Source organism: Rhinopithecus roxellana, chromosome 9, assembly GCF_007565055.1.
Source record: "Rhinopithecus roxellana isolate Shanxi Qingling chromosome 9, ASM756505v1, whole genome shotgun sequence".
Taxonomy (NCBI): Eukaryota; Metazoa; Chordata; class Mammalia; order Primates; family Cercopithecidae; genus Rhinopithecus; species Rhinopithecus roxellana.
In genome coordinates, this window is record NC_044557.1 from 88,826,738 (window position 1) to 88,851,241 (window position 24,504).

Sequence of the window (24,504 nt, forward strand, 5' to 3'; positions counted from 1 at the left end):
ACCTAAGTACATCCATGTTTTATTTAGTCTTGTAAAGTGTGTGTGTGTGTGTGTGTGTGTGTGTGTGTGTGAAAGTTTGTGTTAACATTCAAACATCAAATATTGCCAGAGTAAACTATTTAGAGCACATTGATAGAAGTTATTTTTAAAAGCTGTCCTGAGAAGTGAGAGGATCTGCCTGTCTTCACAGAAAATCTTAGCATGGATGTGAGTAACTGTTGTTTTCTTTTGATCTGGTTTGTGTTTCCTAACTTGCCATACCCCTTGTCTGTAATTTTCACTCATTTATGATATCTGCTTAAGCCCCAAGGCTTCACTATTTGTGGCTGCTGAGATAATTTCTAGGTTCCTTTTCAGCTTGAAAATTTTGTGATTCTGAGCATAAGACACAACCCCTATCTTTAAGAAATGTATTTTCAGTCAATCAAAAAAATTATTTGGAGTACTAAGAATCCAGAGTATTGAACTAAGAACCTCAGTTGGCATTTATGTGATTACCTACCAAATTATATTTTCTTTTCTCCTGTCTATTTTTAAATAAAGAATACCTGCATCAACTCCCCTTGACATTATTTCTATTATTCATGTTAATATGACAGGTATGTAAAACTGCCACTGCAAGATCATTGCAAGGGATTTCTTTATCACAGCTGAAGTTAAAATGTCCAATAATTGCTAATGCTAACAAAAGTAGCCACTATTACTTGGCTTTTAAAATATAATTACATGACAGAAATTCTCTGCTTCATTTTCCTTACAAAGCCTATGTAATCACCATCTAACAAAATTAGAGATGGATGAACCATCAATAAAAAATGCAAACTTACCCATTCAGGAAGTAGGAATGTCCAAGCTTAACTTTTTTGCAAACTTTTTAATGGACCCACGAGAAATTAAGGAAATTCTAAGCTGAATTCGAATGGTGTTTAAAGCCTTATAAAAAGAATGAAGCACGTAGTCTGAACTCAAAGTGAAAAGATGACTGGTGGGTATTGCAGAGCCCCGCTAAAGCTCCAGTCTGGTGAATTTCTCATTCCGGAAATTAACCTTTCATGCCTACAGCCTTGGAATCTACAGCCTTGGATCTAACATCCACAGGGAGTGGTCAAAGAAAGCCAGAGTCACTTCTTTCTCCCTCAATTTGCCAGGCAAATTCTCAGAGTAATTGAACCCAATACTCTTTCTTGTCTACCCCTGTATGTTCACAACTTAATGAAGCTGAAGAAAACTAGACAAGCTTTCAACTCATTGCCATCAAGGAATCCTTTTGTTCTCCTTGTTACTAGTTCAGCATTTTCCTGGTGCTTATTCTCACTCGTAGGGAGTTATTTAATACCTTGACCTCTCTTGCCATCCCCAAAGCTCCTTCTACCATCTTTACTCTCAGCAGATAGCCTTCCTCTCCTGAGAAAATAGAAACAATAAGAAGAGAAGCTCCATGAAATCTCATCACTTCATTTTACATTTTAGCCTCTGGGACCCTCATGCTACCTTCCCTACTATGGCTCAGGAAGGACCTCTGAGCTCCTGTCTGGAGCTTCTGCTGATGCCTGAACCATGTTCCTGCTACCAGGTGAAGGGTGCTGCCCCTCCAACTCTTCTGTCTTTCTTTCTGCATCATGAATTTTCACTTCTGCACGAGGTCATTGACATCAGGACACAAAATCCATTCTGAAATTCAGAATGAGAGTGATTAAAACAAAAAGAAGGAAAAGGAGAAGAGGTATCATGGAACTCTGACGCTCAAGCCCACCAAAGGCTTCCCATCTGCATCAGCATCACCAAGACCCCAAATATCCTTTCTTACATTCTTTGCTTTGTCTCCTCCATCTTTTCCTCATTGTACTCCAGCTGCACTGGCCTCTTTTAAGTTTTTCATAAAATTTCCAGGAATGTTTCATTGCAGGAATTTTTTCTTCACTTTCCATTCCTCCTCCCTGGAGGAATAGGAATGTACATCTTCCTCCAGATGTACATGGGTTACTTCCTCACCTCCATCAGTTTTGAACTCAAAAGGCACCTTCTCAGTGGGTCTTTCCCTAACTACCCTAGGGTAATTTAGATACCTCCCTGCAATTTTTCCTACCTCCTTTTCTCATCTGCTATTCTCCATAGCAAATAACCATTCACTGAGACACTGGGCATCAAAAATTACTATTTATTTAGTGTCTGTCCTTAGCCACTAACATATGCACCCTGGAAGACAGCTGTTTTATCTAATGTGTTTAATGATATATCCCAGAAAAATAAAAACAGAACATGGCATACAGTCAGTATTCAATACATTTTGGTTAAAATGTGAGTACTGAATAATCATATATTAATCTAACTTCCAAAAAGGATTTAAAATAGTATTGAAAATTGATTCATGTTCATATCTTATCAATGATGAGCAATATAAACTTTGACAAAAGAGAGAAATCCAGTAAATAACTGGGATGGCTTTGTTGCTGGATCTGATCTTTAACTTGAGTGCAAAAAAAATCTGGCCATATTTCCTTTAAAATTTGAAGTATTTTAGATAGAATGCTTCTTCATTGCCAAGCTATAGGCCACTTATAGAAACTTTGAGGCCAACTGTGATCTGTTGGCTAAACTCAGGTGCAAAAGTAACTTGCTTCCCCACCCACCATTTTCCCAATGTCCTGGAAGGATATGTGCATACTGGTTATTCCCACTTACCTCTTCGTCCCCAGTCCTTCCTGTGCTTCCTCTGCCTGTGGAGTCCTCTGTGCTGCATCATCTGGGCTTTTTTGCCAGGTGATGTCCAGAATGGGTCTTCAAATAGACATTTCTAACAGGGGATTTAACTGAGGATTGGATAGTGGAAGGTGAATATTCAAGAAATGTATTTTTTCTACCCCTTCCCAGCTTTGACGTATTTCTGTGACTGATCCAATGTCTATAGAGTCTTTTGGGCACCTCATTTTCAGTGCATCAGCTCCCATCCAGTAACATCACCCCCATCTCTGCCCCCATTGATCTGTTAGGCTTAAGAGAAGTAATGGCTTCCTCTCTGGTTAGCACCTCGGCGTCAACCGCTGATTCCCTTTATCAGGCCCACACCTCTTAGAGAGTCCCTTCATTTAAATATTTCCTTAAAAATCCACCCCCACTGCCTCCCTGCATGTGGCTTCTGTTTCCTGGGCTGTCTGTTTCTTGTCTTTCTGTCTGTCTGTCTTCATGTTTTCTTCCTGACCCAACACTTCGTTATGAGTGCACAGTAAAACACAATGTGAACTCTGCCAGGGCTCACAATTCCACAGATAAGCCATTTATTGATTTGCAGCCTGGAAGGTATCTCTTTATTTAATCAAAACATTTCTTGAGTGTCTGATATACATTAGATAGACAAGGTAAAGTCATCACTATTAATTGTAGTATTTCTGAGATGGATGGAAAACAACTGATAGATCCCATTCAGCATCAGAAACAGCAGTCACGCAGCAGTACATACCTGGCAGTGGTATAAGCAGTGTATTAAAGGAATGTTGAAGCATTACTTGAGTTCCATCCCACATGCCCACCCAGAAAAATTCTTTCAACTTGGAACAGCCCTGGAATATATAATGGAAGACAGTCTAAGTTCCGACAGTACCCTGGCCAATTCCAACAGCTTATGTTTTAAGAAACACATAGAACAAAAGAAAAAGCTTGGAAATCTTCTCTAAAGTTGCAAGAGTAAAGCTTAGTTTTTCAATGAACCAAAGAAAGGAAGAAGACCTTGATCTTAATTTTCCCAACTGGGAGGAATGAGCATGGATGCCTCTGCCTCAATCCTGTATTTATTTCAACAGAATTCATCCGTACACCATAAGTTTGATAATATTTGTTAAATCATGCCTCTTATTAAATTTATGACAAATTCATAAAAGCAAGGGATTATGTGAATTCAGTTGTTTAAGATAATGATAATGCATGTCTACCATTTTTAACTTGGCTTAGGAAACTAGACCATGGTAGGACAAAGTTAGAACTAGAAGGCTCTCTGACAGGGCTCCATCAGCTCTGTTCACAGACAAAATAAGAAGGTGCCACCAAGACCATGAGATTTTGGATTTGGCCCTGTCATCTCTATGTAGCCTTTTCTCTTTTACTTTCTGCCACCCACACCCAGTGTCCTCTATTAATTCAAATTTCTCATGACATGTTACTTTATTCTTTACTTGAATCTACCCTGTTTTAATTCCAATTCTATCTAGAACCAGCTATAACTTGCCAGCCTAAATCACATGGACCTGTAGCACCCTGGATCACTTTGAGTAACAGTTCATTTGGGGCCTAGAAAATGTCCACAGACTAGCCTTGTTTAGGGTCTTATTTTCTTTGTTAGACCTAAAAATAAAAATTAGTATGGCTGACATTGGAAAGGTAGTAAATTGTTTAGTATAGCAATGTTGGGTATCAGATATGCTCAAGTGGGAATCTGGACTTAGACACACATAAGCTTTTTGAAAATGTAATGCATATTTGTTATATTTGCTTCTCTGGTGATCTGTGTTACTTGTCTCTAAACACTGGAAGGCTGTTACACTACACTTTCACTCTTTTGGATTCTGGAGTTTTTTACTGAAAATATTATATCTCATTCTTATCCATAGACCCAGGATAGTCAGAGGGAGAAGGAGACGAGGAGAAGAAAGAGGAGAAGGAAGAAGAGGAAGAGAGGAAATGCCCTTTAATCCCAGCACTAGGATGCATGCTACCACTCAACTTCTGCCTATGCAGAGCATAAATTCTTGGGGCCACTACATTTCTCTTTTTGCTGCTATGAAGTTGAGTTGCAATTACGTCACTTGTTTCCAAATAATTTTGAATAATGCAACAATGTGAGATTACTTTTGCTTGCATTTAAAGGAGTATAATAGCATCTACCTTCAGAATTACTGTTAAGATGAAATTTCAAAACAAAGCTCATAAAACTGTTTGTGAAATATAAAAGGCAGCATGACAATTGCATGTCTTTGTCATTATTACTGGTTATGGTTTGGATTTTGCTGACTTATCAAATATGCACATTCTGTGTTGACTTAAATGGGTCGTCTGGCTAAGATTTTCCTTATTATTTAAAATAAAAAGGATCTGTTGAAAGCTAAAGAAGCTGACTAATCATCCTCCTTGTCTTTCCCCAAATCCTGATGCTTATTAACTAGGTTGTATTCCATCTGGCTTTTGAAATCAGAAGAAATTGCACAGTTCAGGGTTGCATGCCCATAAAACTATGATTCTCAGCACTACTTACACTTTATATCATCTATGGAATTAATAAAAAATAAAAATAGTCTTAAGAAGATTATATTTTAACATGTTTTGGGTGAATGCCTAGAATCTGTACTTCTAAGACTCTTTATCTGAGATTCTTACTTATTTATTAATTCCTGAGTATTTGGGTGGAGGAGAGAATTATTACTTGAAACATTTTGTTTCATTCTCAAAACCTTCTCCATGATTCACCAGTTAATTGGAACTGTGTCACTTTAAATCTAATCCATGGATCAGACCCCTGGATTATAGTCAGCAAGAGCCAGCTAAAGCAATGTCTTTATTTAGTCCTGTTATACTTGTTATGCATGGGGTCTTTTGGGAAATTGAAAATTTTGTCTTGAAAACTTTGAGGCTGTAGACATTTCAGATTATTGCACCAATGGTTGGTAAAGAATATCACAGAATAAACAAAGGGCTTAATTCCCCTCATGGGGAATTTTTAGAGCGGGGTTGAAGGCTTGGATATTTTAGTAGCTTATGCTTTCCAACAAAGAGATCTTGGTGGTGTGTGTCTGCACATTGTAATAGGAGGGCCATGAAACAATATCTGAAACTGAAGAGCAGATTTCCTTTCTCTGAGAAGCCATAATGGATTGAGATTTTACCCTTGAGGATGACTAACTAGGAGCAGTGAGTGGGGAGGGGATACAGGCACAGTCAGCCAGATGAGACACATCAACCCTCGACTCCATGCAGTGAAAGAGACAAAGGCTATAATACTCCTGCAAGAAAGAAAAAAGTTAATACCCTTCTAATTTTTTCCCTTTATCTGAGAAAGATAAAATCTTTGTCTGACCCAATCTTTTTGTTTTATTAATTTCCCAATGAGCACTTATTTTTGTGCCCATGAGAGGTTGTGGAGAGACGAGGGTTGACCTGAGAAGTCAGGATGTCTGAGCTTTCATACAGACTCGGAACGTACTCTGTATGCCCCTGAAATATTCATGTTTTGAGTTTTCTGCTTGTGGAGAGTTCATGAGACAGTCCCCACATCTAACATTCTGATTCTATCTAGTTTGTTGGCAAAGTAGTCATTGTCTTATCCATCAATTATTTACGTAAAATCTTTTCAAATCGATACCTATATAAGCAAAAATCTTCCAATTCTCTGGCCGAAGCCACAAGAAAAAGTGGGCAGTATTTCTTACCCACATCTCAGCAAATGTTCCCATTAGGTTGTAGCTGACGAGGCATGCATTATTAACATCCCAGCTGTGATTACATTTAAGAGATCCTGGCTCCTTCTCTTGTTAGCTACATAAGGTTGATGTTTGGAGTCTTGGTTTCCAGGTCTATTAAATGAAGGTGTTGCATTTTACTTTTTGTGGGCTGAGTGGATATTAAATAATCAACATATACAAAACCAATTTTCTTTACTTTTTTTCTTCTCCAATTTCCCATTTCAAGTTACTCAAAAAAAGGCTCTTAAGTGTGAGCACTAATGTCTCAGTGGAAAGTTTGAAAATATATGCTTAGACAATGTTGCTTCATGGCACCAATTGTTTCATGTTAGTTGCCCGAATATGCCTTAGGCTTTTGGAATACTGGTTATTTTTCATAATAGGTTTACTGGTGGATTACCAAATCAAATATTTTCTAAATGCAAGGGGTTTTACTGCTTGGAAAATATTTTAGGCTTTTTCTCTGCTCTCTAAAATCAGCCTCTTTTAACTACCATTGTAGAGAAGCAATAAACAGATCATTAGCACTGATGATGTCATAATGGATAATGGAAAGGCATTAATTTTCATAATATCATCATTAATTATAGCTAACATTGAAATGCAATGGGGCTGACTTTGTCTTATTAAATGAAGCAAATATTTTGAAGTATTAATTAATAAAATCAATCTTAATAAATTAGTGATAGTAAAACTTATTGTTTAAAATTTTTAAGCCTGCAAAATAAAGAAAGTTTTGTAGTGTAAGAAGATGTCATTCATATAATTCAGTGCTTTCATTAGCCTTTGGAAATATCACAAGAAAATCCCAAGAAAGCTTTCTCATTTTCCTCAATCTCAATTTTCATCCTTAAAATGGTAATATTAGGGCCTATGTCCTATGTTAGCAGTGTATTAAATAGGATCATTGATGGAAAATCATCCATAATCAGTCCATTGTGAGTGGTTTCTTATCACTCCTACAGGCAAGATGGAACTGGCTGGGGGAAAGGTATGGTAGACGTTTCACTTTGCATTTCTGAAACAGTAATCAAAGTTACACAAACAAGCCCAAATAGTCAACTTTTATTTAATAACGATGTGTGCTAGGCACTATGTTAAACACATCCAATAGATTATTGGATGTAATCCTCATAAAACATTTGAGGAAGATATTATGAGGCTCACTTCACCAATGAGAAAACAAATGAAGATGAATGGGGTTAAATTCTTCTCTCAAGGTTACAAAGGCAGAAAGTGATGATTCCAAATCTAGTTTAACTCCAGAATCCATATCCTTAGGAACAAGGCTGCTGTGTCCCTGAGAATATCCAGGCAACTTTCCTTTGCTAATTGGTATCATCACAGCTTCTGTTTGACCACTTGACTTTCTGGAATTCTTTTATTTATGTCAGTATATGAGAAAGAAATTAATGAAGAAACTAAGATTGAAGAAATGAATCTTAGTGGAAGGTGCTTGGAAACTGGCCTGACATAGGTGAAAGGGAGTTGGTGAGAAGAATCCTTAAAATTGTATAGTTTCTAACTGCTTGAGTACCAGCTTTGATAGCATCACTATGTTAGCATCTAAAATTCAAAGTCCAGGGAAATATAGGTGTGCCCTTAAATAATTTATATATTTTTAGCTAGCCCCAAATAATTATTTTTAATATATAATCTTGATTTTTATAAGGAGATAGATTTGAGAAAAATAAATTTTAATAGGATGTTAGTGTTCCCATCACAGGTATACCTATGTCAGGTTCAGCCCTTTCTAACCTCTATGTTAATTCAACTCTATGTTAATTCAATATGTTTAATGTCTTATTCTTGATGACTCTATGATTCTCAAGAACTCTGACTACCACTTATTTTAGAAGTTAGCATAACACAATGGTGAAGGTTCTGTCCCCTTCTCCAATTACTTTATCTTTCTAAACCTCAATTTTCTCATATTAAAATGGAGCTAATAATAAAATCTAATTATATGTTTTGAAGATTAAATGGGTTGGCATACAGTGCCTGACTCATAGAAGCTACTTAAAATTGGAAGACACTTACTATCTATACGTTTGTAACCAGTACCATTCATTTTGAATCTATTAATTTTAATTAACCAATTAATTAATTGATAGGTTACTAATGTTCAGATCTTTCCATACATAAAAACACTTTCTTGTGAAATAGAAAATTCCCTATCATTAGTAAAGGAGAGGCTAAACAACCACTTGATGAGCATGTAACAATTACTCTTCTACCAGATGATAGTTCGTAAAAGTATAGATTCAGTCTTGCCCAAACCTTAGTGTCTGTGATCCCAAGTGCTGAAAATTAAATTCAGCATCATTCAAGATTATTTTAGAGGAGTGATTTTATTTGTCTCTGAAGTAACGAAACAGTATAATATTGACATAATTTACACTTGGGGTCACATTAGCAAGAAGTCTATTTATAAACCCTGACGTATGGATGTAGAAATTTATGTTTCCATGTCCATTGCTTAAAGGATCATGTTAGGAGCTATTTCTCAATCTTTCATTTTGCTAAGAAGATGCTTGTGAAAGTAATATTCTCTGCTTAATTATTAATGCTGTATTGATTTGTTTTCTCATAGTCCAAGTGACAAAAAATCCATTAAGAAATATAAGCAGCAAAGTCACAGATAAAACTTATAATTTAACTCAAGAGAAAAAAAAATATTTAGCTAGATCTCATTAATTTTTCAAATTTAATTTTCTTGCCTTTAAAAGAAAGACTGTAAAGAATGGATTACTATTTTAACAAAACAATACAAATATTGATGATGCTAATAGCATCTTTTATTTAGGAATTACCATTTGCTATGCAAAGCACTAGACATTTGTATATAGCATGTAATAATCCATCCAATATATCTCTCGAGATAGGTTTGATCATGCTTACTTTACAGGTGAGGACAAAAACAGATAACAAATTTCTTTAATTTTCTTTCTTTGTTTTAGAAAGTAACAAAGTAGGCCAGACATGGTGGCTCATGCCTGTAATCCCAGTACTTTGGGAGGTCGAGGTGGGCGGATCACCTGAGGTCAGGAGTTCGAGACCAGCCTGGCTAACACAGTGAAACCCCGTCTCTAATAACAATACAAAATTTAGCCGACTGTGATGGAGGGCGCCTGGAATCCCAGCTACATGGAAGGCTGAGGCAGGAGAATCACTTGAACTCGGAGGCAGAGGTTCCAGTGAGCCAAGATTGTGCCACTGCACCCCAGCCTGGGCACCAAGAGTGAAACTCCATCTCAAATAAAAAAAAGAAAGAAAGAAAGTAACAAAGTAAAGGTCGGTCAGACTCCAGTGTCTTTGCTCTTCCATTTGCTACTGTGGTTTACGTCATGATCCTTTCCAAATATTTTCCCCTTAAAATCCCCTCCTACCTTAAGTGTCTATCATAATAAGGTTGGTGTGGGCCAAGGTCCGAGGACCCCATTTGATGTCAGTGGGCTTTGCAAGTGCCAAAGTAGCAACAACGCACATTTGTTGAGCTTTCCAATTGGAAACACATATGTAATAGGGGAAACCAGCTTAAAAGTAAGGGAGAGGGTCAGAAAGCTGAAAGTGGAACCATGGTCTTTAAGTTTGCTGATCTGTGGCAGAGATGGCTAACATCCTAGCAGAATCCATTCTCTCTCTCCATCGTAGGATAATGGTGAGGCCTGGCTGCACTTCATTCCACATCCTTCCTTGCAGATTTGTGTACTCAAGTACTATTACCTACTCAGCGGACTATGAGCAGAAATGATATGTGCTGTTTTGGAGTTAGGCTTTTAAGAGAATAAGGGTATGTCCTCCAAGGTTTCTTTTCACTGGCCAGATGCAGTGAGCAAGTCTCTAGGGGAGGTCAGAAAAACATGATGGAAACAGGTTAAATTCCGGAAAGTCACTTGCTAATGTAAATATTAGATATGTGCGGTTTGACAGAGGGAAATAAACTTTTATGCTGCTTCCATTTTATCTTGGTAATCAATGTTATTAATTCCTAAGCCATTCTAATAAATATGTGATCCAAAACTGAAGCACTAGGAAAGTTAACTAATCTGTTTTCTGTTTTTTTTTTCTTTCAACTTCTACACTCTGATCCTTTTGTAAGTATTGTGATTTATTTTTCCCTTCTGTGTTGTATCTTGTTGGTGACTTTCCCTTTACACAGATGGTGTGAATCACACATCATTGAATGTCACTGTAAAATTTCTATCAAAACATACTAGTTGTTTTATAATGTAAGTAACCTCACTGCGACAGGCAGAATGATGGACACAAAGGGGTCCACATTCTAATCTTAGGAATTGATGAATATGGCACGTTACATAGGAAGAGGAAATTAAGGCCACAAATGTTAATCATGGTTGGTAATCTGCTGGCCTTCAGATGGGGAGATGATTTTGCAATATCTAGATGGGTTCAGTGTAATCACCAGGGTCTTTAGAAGTGGAAGAAGGGGTCTGAAGAGAAAGGATCAAAGTTAGAGAGATTTGAAAATACAAAACCACTGGCTTTGATGGTAGAGAAAGGGGTCATGTACCTCAAGAATCTAGAAAAGATGAGAAATAGACTCTCCTCTGGAGGCTGTAGAAGAAATACAGCCCTACTGACATCTTGATTTTAGCTCAGCATAGACCCATTTTGAACAACTGACCTTCAAAACCGAAAGATAATGAATCTGTGTTTCTTTAAAGCACTAATTGTATAGTAATGTTTTACAACAACGGGAGACTATTAATATATAATCACTCAACTAAATTAGAAGTTATTTGAACAAAACCGAAGATACCTCTTAACTGTATCATCCTTGGCACCTAGAATATTACAAGGCACACGTTAGACACTCAGTTTGTGGCCAACCAAAAAATATAATATCCAACATGACCATCAGAAATGGTCATCGGAAATCAAGGCAGGTATGTTTTCTTACCAAATTTCTCCCAGCTGCGGAAGCTTAGCTTGTGACATATGGTGTTGAAATACGGAATTCTCGTAGTTTTTCTAGGTAGCAGTTTTGGCAGGTGCATGTGCAACCCAAATTAAACAGGACCCTTGAATGGAACCTTGTCATATGCAATCAAAATATGTCCAAGTGTTTCAGCCAAATGTAGTAATAAATACCAATGGACAGGTCTGGGACAACTTGAAGGAAATGTGTCAGCTGGAAAATAGAGAAAATCAGCTACAGGGCTTGTTGTGGCTACTTTTATTAATATATCCACTGAGGTCACAAATGGTGCCAAACAAAAGTAGGCAAATATGATTCAGAGAAAATGCAAAATAGGAAATATTGGAGGGAGACAGAGATTTATTGCAACATCCATTGCACTTTTACAGATATCACTAAAAGAGATAAGTTCCTACTCATACAACTTTTTAGCTCTTGTGTTCTTTTCTCCCTGAAAATAATGTAGTAGTGGCTTACATTTTATTATTGTTATTAATATTACATGGAACAGTTATTGCAGTACTAATAAAAAGTAATATTTTGTGCTTATAATCACTCTTTTTAGGAGACGAATAAGCCTCTCTTGAAAGTCCAGAGTAAAGCATTTTCATCTTCATTTTATGAGTATAATTAGCACATTTGTCCTTGCTGTCATCAATGATAATCAACATAATAATAACTCCTTATGTTTATGTAGCCATATACAATTTACCAAGCATTTTCCCATCCTTTATAATGTTATATCCACCATATCTCTGAATTTTGTTAATGATTCTTAGGGGAAAGCAGGACAGGAAGAAATGTCCCCACATTTATTATTGTTTTAAGAGAGGAAAGTAAAGATTCAGAGAGGGGCACAGCTAGGTCTGTGATGATGTTTCTAGTCTCTTAGACCATGAGGTTCTGAGTTAGGCAAAGCCATGTCCAGGTCATATCCCTCAAAACAGTTCTATTCTTGTTGTGGTCCTACCTGTCATTTATTGCAACTTTTTACAAATATTGCTTGCTCTCCTACCTTTTCATGACCAGCTATGTTTATGGTGTAACTTGAAGTACAATCCAAATATTAGTCAAAACATTCACCTCATTTACTTAAACAAAAATGGATGTAAATCCTTCTTATGACTCCCTCCTATGTAAGCTAGTCTCAAACCAAGGGAGTTTTCTAGAGACATACTTAGCTGATATTATAGTGTGATGTAAATAATAGAGTTTGAAATCTCTGCTAGCTCTTTGGAGTCATTATCTTATATTGTGTAGACTATTTTGAAAGCTGAAACTTATAGAAAGAGTATGGAATCGGATAGACATGATTTGGAATTTAGTTTTTACCTTTAACTATTAAGTTGAATGTACATAGTGTCCCTGAACAGTATTAATTAAAAAGGAATTAATGACACCAATTTATCTTCCAATTGTGAAGAAAACCAGTAAATTAAATATCAGAAAAGTTTAGTTAAATCTACCTATTGCAGGATTATTATTATTATATTGTTTTTCCCTCAAATAGCAGTTCAATAATCTCAGACTTTTTAGTTGTGTGGTCAAGTGTGCAGAGATAGATGGCCATTGGTCTCCACAAGTGGCCATTGGTCTCTACATTCTAAGCATTCTCATTATTTGACTCTGTCTGTCTATGGACTTGGGAATATTGGGAGTTGCTTTGTCTCTCTGGAAGTTAGACATCCAATGTTTGCTGAGTTGCTCCTAAAGGTTCCATTTCACCATTACTTTGCCTCTACATGGCATCTCACAACTCAGGAGAGAACACAGTGGGTATCTCACTCTAGAAAACTGCTTTCAGATTAATATATATGAGTCTCGTAGTTCAACATAGTCCCAGAACCAGCCATGATTGATACTTTAAAAAAATAATCAGCATGTGAATCTAGTCACAGGTTGCAGCCTACAAGTCAGAATTCTGCATAAAGAACAAGGGATGAGTCAGCATTCAAGGAGAAAGAGCAAGTGAACTGAAACCTGACTTACCCATATAGAAGAATCTCCTCCATCCTTTCTGCCATCGCTGAAACTTGTACTTAATTCTATCATGGACTCCGCTCACTTGTGTTTTTCGTATCTGGCCTTATCTTCCTTCTAGATAGAGTGCGAGTTTTGCCTTATTTGCTTTGATTTTTACTTTGCTTAGTGCCTGACATCTTGTAGGTATTCATTAGGTGCTTTCTGGGTTTGACTAGAATGGAGAACCAGGACATTGATATCCTGATATATTATAATTACATAAAGCAAACAATCAAATATTGACCAAGCTTCCAATTGACTTATTCCATCTTTTCATTTTTGCCTCAGTTATATGTGATTTATGAATGATAGCTACTTGTTAAACTTATGAGCCAGATAGGCTTACTAAAATTATTTCATTAATAGCTTTGTATGATAATACATCAAAGAAAATACCCCTCTCTGTCTTACACACACACACTCAGATGAAGAAATTGAGGATCAGAGATGGTAAGTAACCACCTTAAAGTCACACAGCAGGTGTGGATAGTTTCATTCCAATATTGATGGACTCTTTGTAGGTAACATGAATGAGTTGCTATATCCCAGATGCAGTGCATTTTCTGGAACTTATGTCCTGGGTCTCATTTATAGGGGGAACATAGGGACAGCAGGCAGAATCAGATGCTTGGAGAAGTCATTTCATTTCCCAGCTTCAGCGCCCACTTGATTTTTCTAATTACAATTAGGACTATGTAAGAAAATAAAGAAGAAGAATCAACAGTATGAACACAGCCAGGAGTTCACCTCGCTGCTTATAAACCTTAATTAAACCTAATTTGTAAATCTTAATTAAATCACATATACAGGCATTAATAAAGCAGTATAATAACATTGCTCTCTCAGTAAGACAACACACTAATACCACATACATATTCCTGGAGAATGTTCTCATGTGGGCCTCATCAAAGCATAACAGGGAAGTAGATAAACAATCTCATTAATTGTAATCAAAGGACAAAAAGTACAAACCGGTTGCCTAGAGAAATTGACTTTGCCAAATTTCCTCACAAACAGATATGGTGCTAATGAAGTGACAGTGTGAAACAAGTGAACATCTGAAGGATTCAAAAATTCAGTTGGAATGTCAAGAGAAGGACACAAATGGGGAAAAGAAAAGTCATTTCATGCCAAAGTCAAATCTTCCAAGATTGCTCTTAAATTCATTCATTCCTTTAGTCAGCAAATGTACATTGAACACCCACGCTACAAGCTGGCTGTTGGTCTTAGAACTGAAGAGTTAACATAAGTTAGATGTGCTTCTTGATAAGAGGGTAGATAACTCAGATTTAGGGACTATTTGGGGTCAGCCACTTTTATAATATTTCTTACTCCATGTCCTTTCTAAAAATCCACAACAACTTAAAGGTTAAATGTTATTAATAAAACTTAACAGATCAAATATATTTGAGGTAAGTATTGATCATGGTCACATAATTTATGAGTAACTGGGCAAGTGAGGACTTAAAGAGCCCTCTGAGTCCCAAGGCCATGCATATTACAAAATATACCTACAGACCACAAGGATAGGTGGACTTGTTTGCAGATATTGGACTCTTCTCCCTTCTTCACCTGAGCACAAGAGACTACATTCTTAAGAAATCACTTCTCAGCCTTGATTGAATTTTCTATTTGGAATGGTGGCACTACCAGACATCAACTCTTACTCTAGGGGCCATGTGGATCTCTCTTCTTCTAAATGTCTCTTTCATCTGAATGCCACAAGACAGCTACTGTCTTCCTCATTCTTGTTGACACTTCCCTTTGAGCCCTTCTGGTCAACCCAGTATACTTTTTCTAACAGTGGTTTCATGATCTTCAAGCTGGAGCATGACTTGACCCATTCAGAGTCTGCAATCATTTGAATCTGCCTGATCTTCAATCTTCAGTTCTAGAGGTAATCCAAGCTTGCCACTTAACAGGTGTGTCTATCTTTGTTCATGTCATTTTCTGTGTTTTGTTTGAATGTCCTTCTCTCACCTCAGAGGACACCCAACTTATCATTCAATACTGGGTTCAGGTGACACCTCTGAGTCCTTTTTTTCTGCCACAAAAAAAAAAAAAAAAAAATCTCGGGTTTGCACTTGGTCCAGTTATCCATTAATAAAGTATAGTTCTTGTTTCTATGTTTGTGTTTTCACCATATCGCCAGTGTCTCAAAAGAAAGATTCATCGTTTTTATCTTGATATCTCCAGCATAGGGCATGGGAAACTATTTCTATTGTAAGTATGAATACAACTTAAAAGGTCTGTCACAACCTGCATGCAATTAATGCAGCTGTTTCTCCAGTGCCCACACTTGCCTGAAACAGTAGAGACAGCGGCCAGACCTTCCCGATCATAAACAGAGAACATGACAGAGGCACCGCTCAGGACGTAAGTTCATGTGACTCATATCGACAGTCTTCTACAAAACAAAAATAAAAATGAAAAAGAGAAGACTGGTTTAGACAGGATGTCCTTATGCCCTTCAGGTGGCAAAATGCTCCTTTTCCCTCTGTCTGTCACGACTCTGATCAGAGTTCGCCAGGTCTGATATCAACTCCACTTTCACTACCGTAGTGCATCTATAGCCTCCTAAATGATCACTCGTGCTGAGTCATGCCTTCCTTCAATCTATTTTCCTAAGAGTTCTTCAAAGAGTCTCAAAAGCAAGCAAGCAGGCAAACAAATAGACACAAACAACATCTAATCACATTACTTCCACAGATGAAATATTCTGGCGTCATCTTGGTTAATGCCGTAAATCCTTTATATTCCTTGTAAAGCTTTTCATGGTGCAGCCTCTGCTGACCTCCCAAGCCTTCCTCCATCCTCTTTATCAACATTGCACAATTCTAGCCAGACATTCGTGTGTTGTGTTCTCTAAACAATAAGTCATCTGTAGCATTAGCCTTAAAAAAATTTATAAACTCTATTGGTAAGATCATTTGTTGATTTGTAAAAAGATTAAGCAGAAAGCACAGTTCCCTGATACTCCTTCTCCTGACAGCTCAGCCCCCATCAAGTTTCCCCTATTATTGATATTTTACATTTGTGTAGTACATTACAACTGATGACCTGACATTGATACAACATTGTCAGCTGAAATCCATAGTTTGTCTGAAAGTTCGCTCTCTGTGTTGCATCGTTCTATGAATTGTTCTCTTCTCATGTATTGCTCCATTTGTGCAGAAGGCACTGGTACCTGTTCTTTGTTCAGCTCAGTCATCCTTCAGGTTTCAACTTAGATGTCACCACTTCCAGAAAACCTTCCGTGATACCTAATATTGCTCCCAGGTCACATGGCTCACAAGTAAAGGGCTAGTCCTATTTTAAATAGGTGCTCTATGTGTTCCAGACATGATGTCAAATTACCTTTATTTCAGCACTTACATCCTTGTATTGTAATGCCATGCTTACTTAGCTGCCATGGCCTTAAGGGCAGGGGTTATATTTTACTGATTCTTGTATTTCCCAGTAGCTAGCAGGATAACTAGCAAATAAGACATAATTAATGAATCAATGACTAAGTAAATGTGATCTTTCATTTTTTCCCAAGACATGCTTAGAGTCTTTAAACAAATGGAATTACATTTTGTCTCTGAGATTTATATCAAAAAGTTTCCTGGATAAAGAAAGAAGTAAAATCTCCAGCTAACATATCTGCAGAATGACCCACGCCCTACTAATAGCTGTACCCAGGTAAAAAAAAACAAAAAACAAACAAACAAACAAAAAAATTGACCTAAACCTTATTTACAAGGGAAAACATTATTTTTCTTTACCTTACTTGATTGTTGTGAGATGAGTATCAGAGGAAGAAAGTGTGTACTATAAAATGCTTCCACAAATGACAATGCGTAGAGATGTCTTACATCTTCCCTTTCAACTCTCCTTTGGAAGGAACAGAAGCCATCTGGTGTAGGCATCCTCACCTCTATTTACCCTTGGCCTATGTATGACCCATGACTTGGTGGGAAACAGTAAGAGATGCCAACCATATCTTTTCTCTAGTTACTTTAAAACATATTTAATATCTTTTATCATTTTCAGTGATCTGAGAGTACAAAATTGAAGATGCCTCTGGAATATGAAACTTACTCTTGAGATGTGAAATGTATTTATCTTAAAATTAATTACTATTGAAGAGAGAAACTATTAGACTTCAAAATATTAATTTATCATCTAGGAGTGCATTACCTTTGTTCTAAATTTTAGGAACTATTGTATCTTAAATAAAGACTGATGCCTTGAATAAATCTGTAGAAGAGACAACTGTGAAAATGCAACATAAGTTGTAGCTGAGCTCATGCAAAGGAAACCTGTGTGTAAATCCAACTGGGATGGGAGGGACAAGGTCCAAAGGAGAGAGGAGATCTGTAGGTGGCAAGAAGAGAATAAAGCAACAGGTATGCCAAGCAAAAGAATTGTATGCCAGAGATAGTATCCAACATATAATTATCAAGTTAATTAATAAACCAAAGGAGTTCAGCTAGTTCAATAAGCTCCCATATTTAATTTTTATCATGCATTCAACACTTACTTTGAGCCATCAATAAGCAAAACTTCAGCATGCACTATTTCTTTATTTTTTATGTCCTACCTTATTATCTTCAATTTAGTGACAAGGAAATTGTTATTCATAACTGTTAACTAATCTTCTGAATGTATATACCGAGTAAGTCAAATATTCAGGAAGCCAGTCCCATCTGTCTGATTCTCGTTCATGTTCCTAACCACAGCTTTGGAGCCTATGATAATAATATTTTCTATGATGGAATACTCGTTCTAAGTATTCAGAGTTACTAATTCTAAACCATGACACATGCTGGCATCATGGGATCATTGTCTAATCTATATGCTGTATCTCATTCTTTTCTTTAATAATGGCCAGATAATCAGTGTTTCTATTCTCACCACGGGGTACTCAGGGCCACCTGTCACTATGACCTTGTATTCTGAACCAGGGATCAGTAAACATTTTTGCAAGGAGTCAAATAGTAAATATTTAGGCTTTGGAGGCCATAGAGTCTTGGGTCAAAAATACTCAGCTCCTCTCTAAAGCTGCCACACATAAAATATAATGTTAATAATGATGCTTCCAATGTCTTCTGGCAGTATCTTAAATATTCTACTCTTGTGTACGGATTACTCTTATTCTCTTGAAAACTCAGGCTATATTTTTGCATTAAGGTAGAAAATGACTGTTTGGCAACTTCATGGATTTTGAGAATGGGCTGCACTAGAACAAAGTCATGTGATACCAGTTATTTGTTTTATATTTACAAAAGTACTGTTCTCTAGCAATGTTGGAATTATTCTACATTAATAAGAATGAATCAATATTATTTTTCCAGGCTCAATTTTTTAACTTTAAATTAAGCAGTATAAATATAAAAAATTAAAGCTAAGCTAATATGAAAAAAAAAAGAAAGTGACCGTGTTCCACTATAAACTGATGTGTAAAGATAGGCAGTAGGTTGAATTTGTCCTGAGCAAAGAAATGTCACAATTCTTCTCCATTTCTTTCGAGGGAGTCTCTTTCTCTTATTTTAGCCACAGTCCAAAGACACCATAGAATGCTATTTAAATGTATCTATATTATTTGTGATTGATAATAGGTTTTCAGAAAATATTTTAATCCTTCTATACCTGATATTTTGTTTCACTAAAAGAAAAAAGTGTTTGTCCTAAACCATTAAATTCATTTCAGAATCTACTAATGGACTATAATTCATAGACTGAAAAATACAAAATATTCTGAAGTTATAAAAATGAGAATTGATTCCTAGACAATCTTTGTGGAAGATCCTAAGTTACATAAAGGAACAGCAAGTAAAAGGCAATAGAATCATGGATCTGGATGTGCCCTTATTGTTCCTGACACAATTGCTTTTTCTTTGAATAACAGATTGAACAAATTAAAACATCTTTCTTGTTAAAGGTAACGTATTATAATACATGATTCAAACAAATTTATCTTTTCTGGTGGGATTTTAGGTTTCAATATTGTTAGGCAGACAGCTCTTATTAAAAAACTTTCCTAGGATCTACAAATCTGATTCTTTCCAAATATATTTGTGCAGTTTGCTCTACATCTTGAGTCTTCTAATTCTAAAAGTCACTTACTTTTTACCTCAAGCAACACTTTCCACTTGTAAACTACCAGCAGGGAATGAGATATTCATTCTCCGTACATCATCTGTGCATAGGGAATACCACATTCAGCAAATAAAAATACAGGTTGCCAACTTCACATTTAATTTCAGGTAAATCACCAATAATAGCATATTATAAGTATATTCTTTGCAACGTCTGTGCAATATTTATACTGAAAATCTGTTATTTAGCTAAATTAAAATTTAGTTGGACATCTGCATTTTGTCTGAAAAGACTATCCATAAAGCTATTCTGCATAGGAAGATAAAAGTGAGAACCGTGAAATGTATGGGAAGATTTTCAATAATCCTGGCAAAAAAAATGAAACTCTCCCATGGTGCCATGTTGTCAAATGCTCTGATTCTGTTTTTAGGTCTTTTTCTCCAGTTTTATTGAGGTATAAGTGACAAATTTAAAAAGGTATCTATTAAAGATATACAATATGATTATTTAATATATACATATTTAATATATGTATACATTGTTAAATGATTACCAAAATCAAATTAACACTGTTACATTAACACAAATTACTCTGTGTGTGTTTAAGTAAATAATACACTATTATCTATAGTTACCATGCTATTCATTAGACTCCTAGAACTTAGTTTACTTACAATTGATAGTTTGTACCTTATAACAAACATCTCCATTTTCTCTTTATCTCAGGTACTGGCAATCACCATTCTATTTTCTGCTTCTATGGGTTTGATATTTTTAGATTCCACATATATGTGAGATTGGGCAGTATCTGTCTTCTAAGCCAGGCTTATTTCACTTAGCATTATGTCTTCCAAGTTCTTCTATGAGGTTACAATCAAAAGAATCCTTTTTCTTTTTCAGTTTTGATGAACTTACTGAAAAAATAACCTCCTTTCTATGAAGCCCACAAGGTGTGCATAAAAATGACGATTATTCTTTTTGTTCTCCATTCTTTTGCTTTGTCCTAACTCTAACTCTACTATGAAATCTGCATGTTAAAAATGATTTTTCTATGGGAAGATGTTTGGGTTCAAGGTGTGGAGGGACTATGGTATTTTTGTTTGTTTGTTTGTTTTCCACAAAGATCTTACTGCTTTTATTTTAGAATTTTAGCCATGAGATAGTAATACAAATTCACCCATTTATAAAACAATGGTTGGATTCAAATTATGTTTCTGACAAAACTGGTACCTTTTTACATGGCTAAACTTTATTTGCTTCAATTGCTAAACTAATGAAGGCTATGGATCAAAGTTTTGAATAAAGTAGTTTGGTTTTTTAAAAAACCTCTTTCACCTGTTTTTGTTTGCTTTCTTCACCTTCAAATGAGTTTACATTTTAGCTGGGACTGACTGAATTGTATAAGAAAAACAAAATCTCCAGTGGCCTTGAATTAGTAACACATTTATCTTTTGTTCACTGATCCCCTTTGCTAGTCAATGTTTATGGGGAAGCATCTTAACAAGAGTTGTGTTTTCCAGCTATTTTTTTTTTTAACGGCCCCTGTATGGCAGACACAACAGTTTTTATGGGGACTATGGTTTTTAAGAGGAAAATCGGTAACAAATCTGAAGCATTGTAGGCTGACATTAGTTGCTTGTTAGGGTCACTGTATTCAGTTTAGATCTCTAGATCCTTCATGGGAAAGCACTTGATATGCAACCTTCCTATTTCCTTCTTGGTCTATTAATTTGAACCATAATCTTATCCATTCCAGCATTGGGCTTTTATCATGCACTGTCTAGATGAGCTATTCAGCCAATAAATCCAATAAAGTCATTTTCCAAAATGTAGAGACTTCTCCCACGAAACACAGAATCTTACAGCTAAGATGTAACTGATGCTGTTGAAGTTAGATATTGACAGAAACATGGATCTTATTTTTAGCTTTTCTGATGATTATTTGAATTCAGTGAAAAAAAAATGTTTTGAGGTGTCTTGTTTCTCCCAGGGGATGTGGGTTTTGAGAAATTTCAGTCATTTTTTGCCTTTTATCCTACTTTGTTTGACCATAAACTGAGTGACTTATAAACAGCAAACATTTATTTCTCACAGTTCGAGAGGCTAAGAAACGTCCAAGGTTATGGCAGTAGCAGGGGCCACATCTGGTGAAGGCATGCCTCCTCATGGATAGCTGTGTTCTCACTGTAACCTCACATGATGGAAGGGGCAAAGGGTCTCTCTCTGGCGTCTTTTATATTTCTATTCATGAGGGCAGAGTCCTTATCATCTCCCAAAGACCCCATGTCCTAATACCATCATGTGGGGCATTAGGATTTTAATATATACATTTGAAAGGGAGGTCACACACCTGGAAACCACCGCACCCTTATTATATTCAAAAACAATGTCATGGTGCTTCTGATTAATGCTTCTCAATTTGAAAGGCAATCAAATGACCATATCTAATTTGAGCATCAAAACAATTCCTTGGCCAATTTCTTTTTCTAATTGGTCTGTATGGACGGAGATTAGGAATCATTTTATGTAGATTTACTTAAGACCATACCACTTTCTGTGACCTGATGTTTCTATTGTCTGTGAAGCCACACAAATTAGCAAATTATACTTTTGATATCACAATCATCATTTTAATTTAATTTGATCACATTTCAAAGTTTTTACCCAAGTTCACTGTAAAAAGTGAGTCAGATTCTAATTAGTGTCATTGCTGAGAAAACTAGGCGAAATAAAAACAATAACAGCTACCTTTCATTGACTGTCTACTGTAACCCTATAAGCTATAAAATATCTCCATTTTACTGATGAAGAAAAGGAAGTCATTCAGCTTATCAGTAAAAGAGCAGGATTAGAGCCACATTCTGCTGTCCTCCAAAGCCTGTGTCTTCCTCTGGGGCTTTGTTTTCAACACGGTTTGCAGCAAATATTGCTGAGATTCTTTTCTGGGTCAGAAGGTATCTAGACTTTGGTAAAAGCAATTGGCAAGTTTCTTCTTACCATGGAACCCTCATTTAGTATGAAAAACATGAGATTAACAAAAAAAAGACACATACATAAAACAAGTATAAATTATAATACGTGCAATGAAGCAATGTCCTGATTTCAGGTGCAGGGTGTCTGGTGAATGGGGAGGGGGACTGCTGTCTGTCTACACAGTGTCTTCAAGGGAAGTTCCTCTAAAGTTGAACCCGATGCCTGCAAGGTGAAAAGACATTTGTCATATAAAGAGCATAACGAGAGATTTCAGGCAGAAATGTAAATACTTTGAAGCAAGAAAGAAAATAGAATTTTTGAAGGACGGAAAAAGGGCACAACAAAGCTACAGTGCAGATGAACAGGAAGAAATGATGCAAATTGGGGGTGGAGGGTAGGAAATAGAAACTGAATCAGGCTGAGTTTATAGGTCATAGCCAGAGCTGCTGGGCATGTTCTAACTCAACCGGAACTCGTCGGAGAGTTTGAAGCAGAGGTGTGATGTACACGGAAATGCGGCAAAATCTCTTTGGTTTTGGATCACAAATTTAAGAAAATAATCTGAGTTTCACTACATTTAGTAGAATCTGCTCATTAGAAAACACTTGTTCATTTCCTTGGACAGGTAAAGACCATGGAGGAAATGAGGACAAGGCAAACCACCATCCATATAAAGAAAGGCAAGTTTATTTCACAAAGTTGTAACATTAAGGGGGCAACTGAAATAGTATAGTTGTCCTGCTACGATGTAAGGGCATTTCTAGAAAGAAAGCTAGGTTCTACCAGTTTTTATTAGTTCAAGGAAAGATTTCAGAAGATCCAAGGATGTAATTGAATTAGTATTTTCAGGATGCAAAAAGGAATTTACATGTGTATGTTTGCCAAAAAATTAAAGACTGTTAAAAGTGTTTGTTTTCCCAAATACAAGTTCCTTATCCCTCCATAATTTCTTTAACTCTTCTAACCCAAAGCTCATTTACAAGCTCCCTGGTGTCTGGACCAGAGATAGGTATAGGTAAACTATCTGAACAGTGATAGGAAGAGATGGCCTTCTAGAACCAAGGAGGAGTAACCCCGAGATTGATTCAGAGGACTTCACATGCTTAGTATTCTCATCTGCTGTGGCTCTCAGTGGTGCTGGGGTCACTTCATCTCATAGCTTGAGCAGCTGTGATAAGGACAGGAGGAAGGGTAGAAGAGAGCAGCTCCCAGCAAAGACCCCACCCACAAGCCTGGAAGGCCATGACCATAAATGGGAACAGTCATTTCTGTTTTTGCACCCAAATGGTGCCTTTTGGTCCACCACATCGCCCTATCCTGTACTCTATAAACCCCAAGCCCCAGGCTTCACAAGGAGATGAGAAGACTAACAGAAGAGCAGAAGAATGGAAGAATGGTGTGGCAGAGAGAAGAGAGGAGCATCTGTACGCCCAGAGCAGTTCATCTGGGGATGGTCAGAGAGGAGGTTGGCCACTGGATTGGCAAAATCCAAGAGAAGATGATCTTCCCACTCTACCCCCTTTCCAGCTCCCCATCCATCCTGCCGAGAGGCACCTCCACTGCTCAATGAAAGCACACATTCATCCTTCAAGTCTGTGTGCAACCTGATTCTTCCTGGATGCCAGACAAGGACCTGGGTACCAAAAGGGCACTGAGCTGGCTAACACTTAAGCAGTCCATGGACAGCAAGGCTAAAAGAGTGCACTGTAACAAACACCCACTTGGGCTTCAGGAGTCACAGGCTCCCACCCCTGGGCGCTGCCATGAGGCCAGAGCCCAGGGGTGCTCACCCAGCTCCTGCACCTGCCGGTCTACATGCTCCCCTTCTTGTAAAGGGTTTGAGTGTCCATGGTGACCAAACAGATGAGTCACACCCCATCACATGTCCTGCAAGGTGGGTCAGGGAACTCTCCAGTTTCAGCTGTTGTTTTCTCAGGGCAGAGAAAGGGAAGTCCATTCAGTGACTGTTCCACCTAGGTGAAGCTGGGTTATGGAGGCTAGTTAGTTGTTCCACCCTCTCCACAGGGCAACACAACC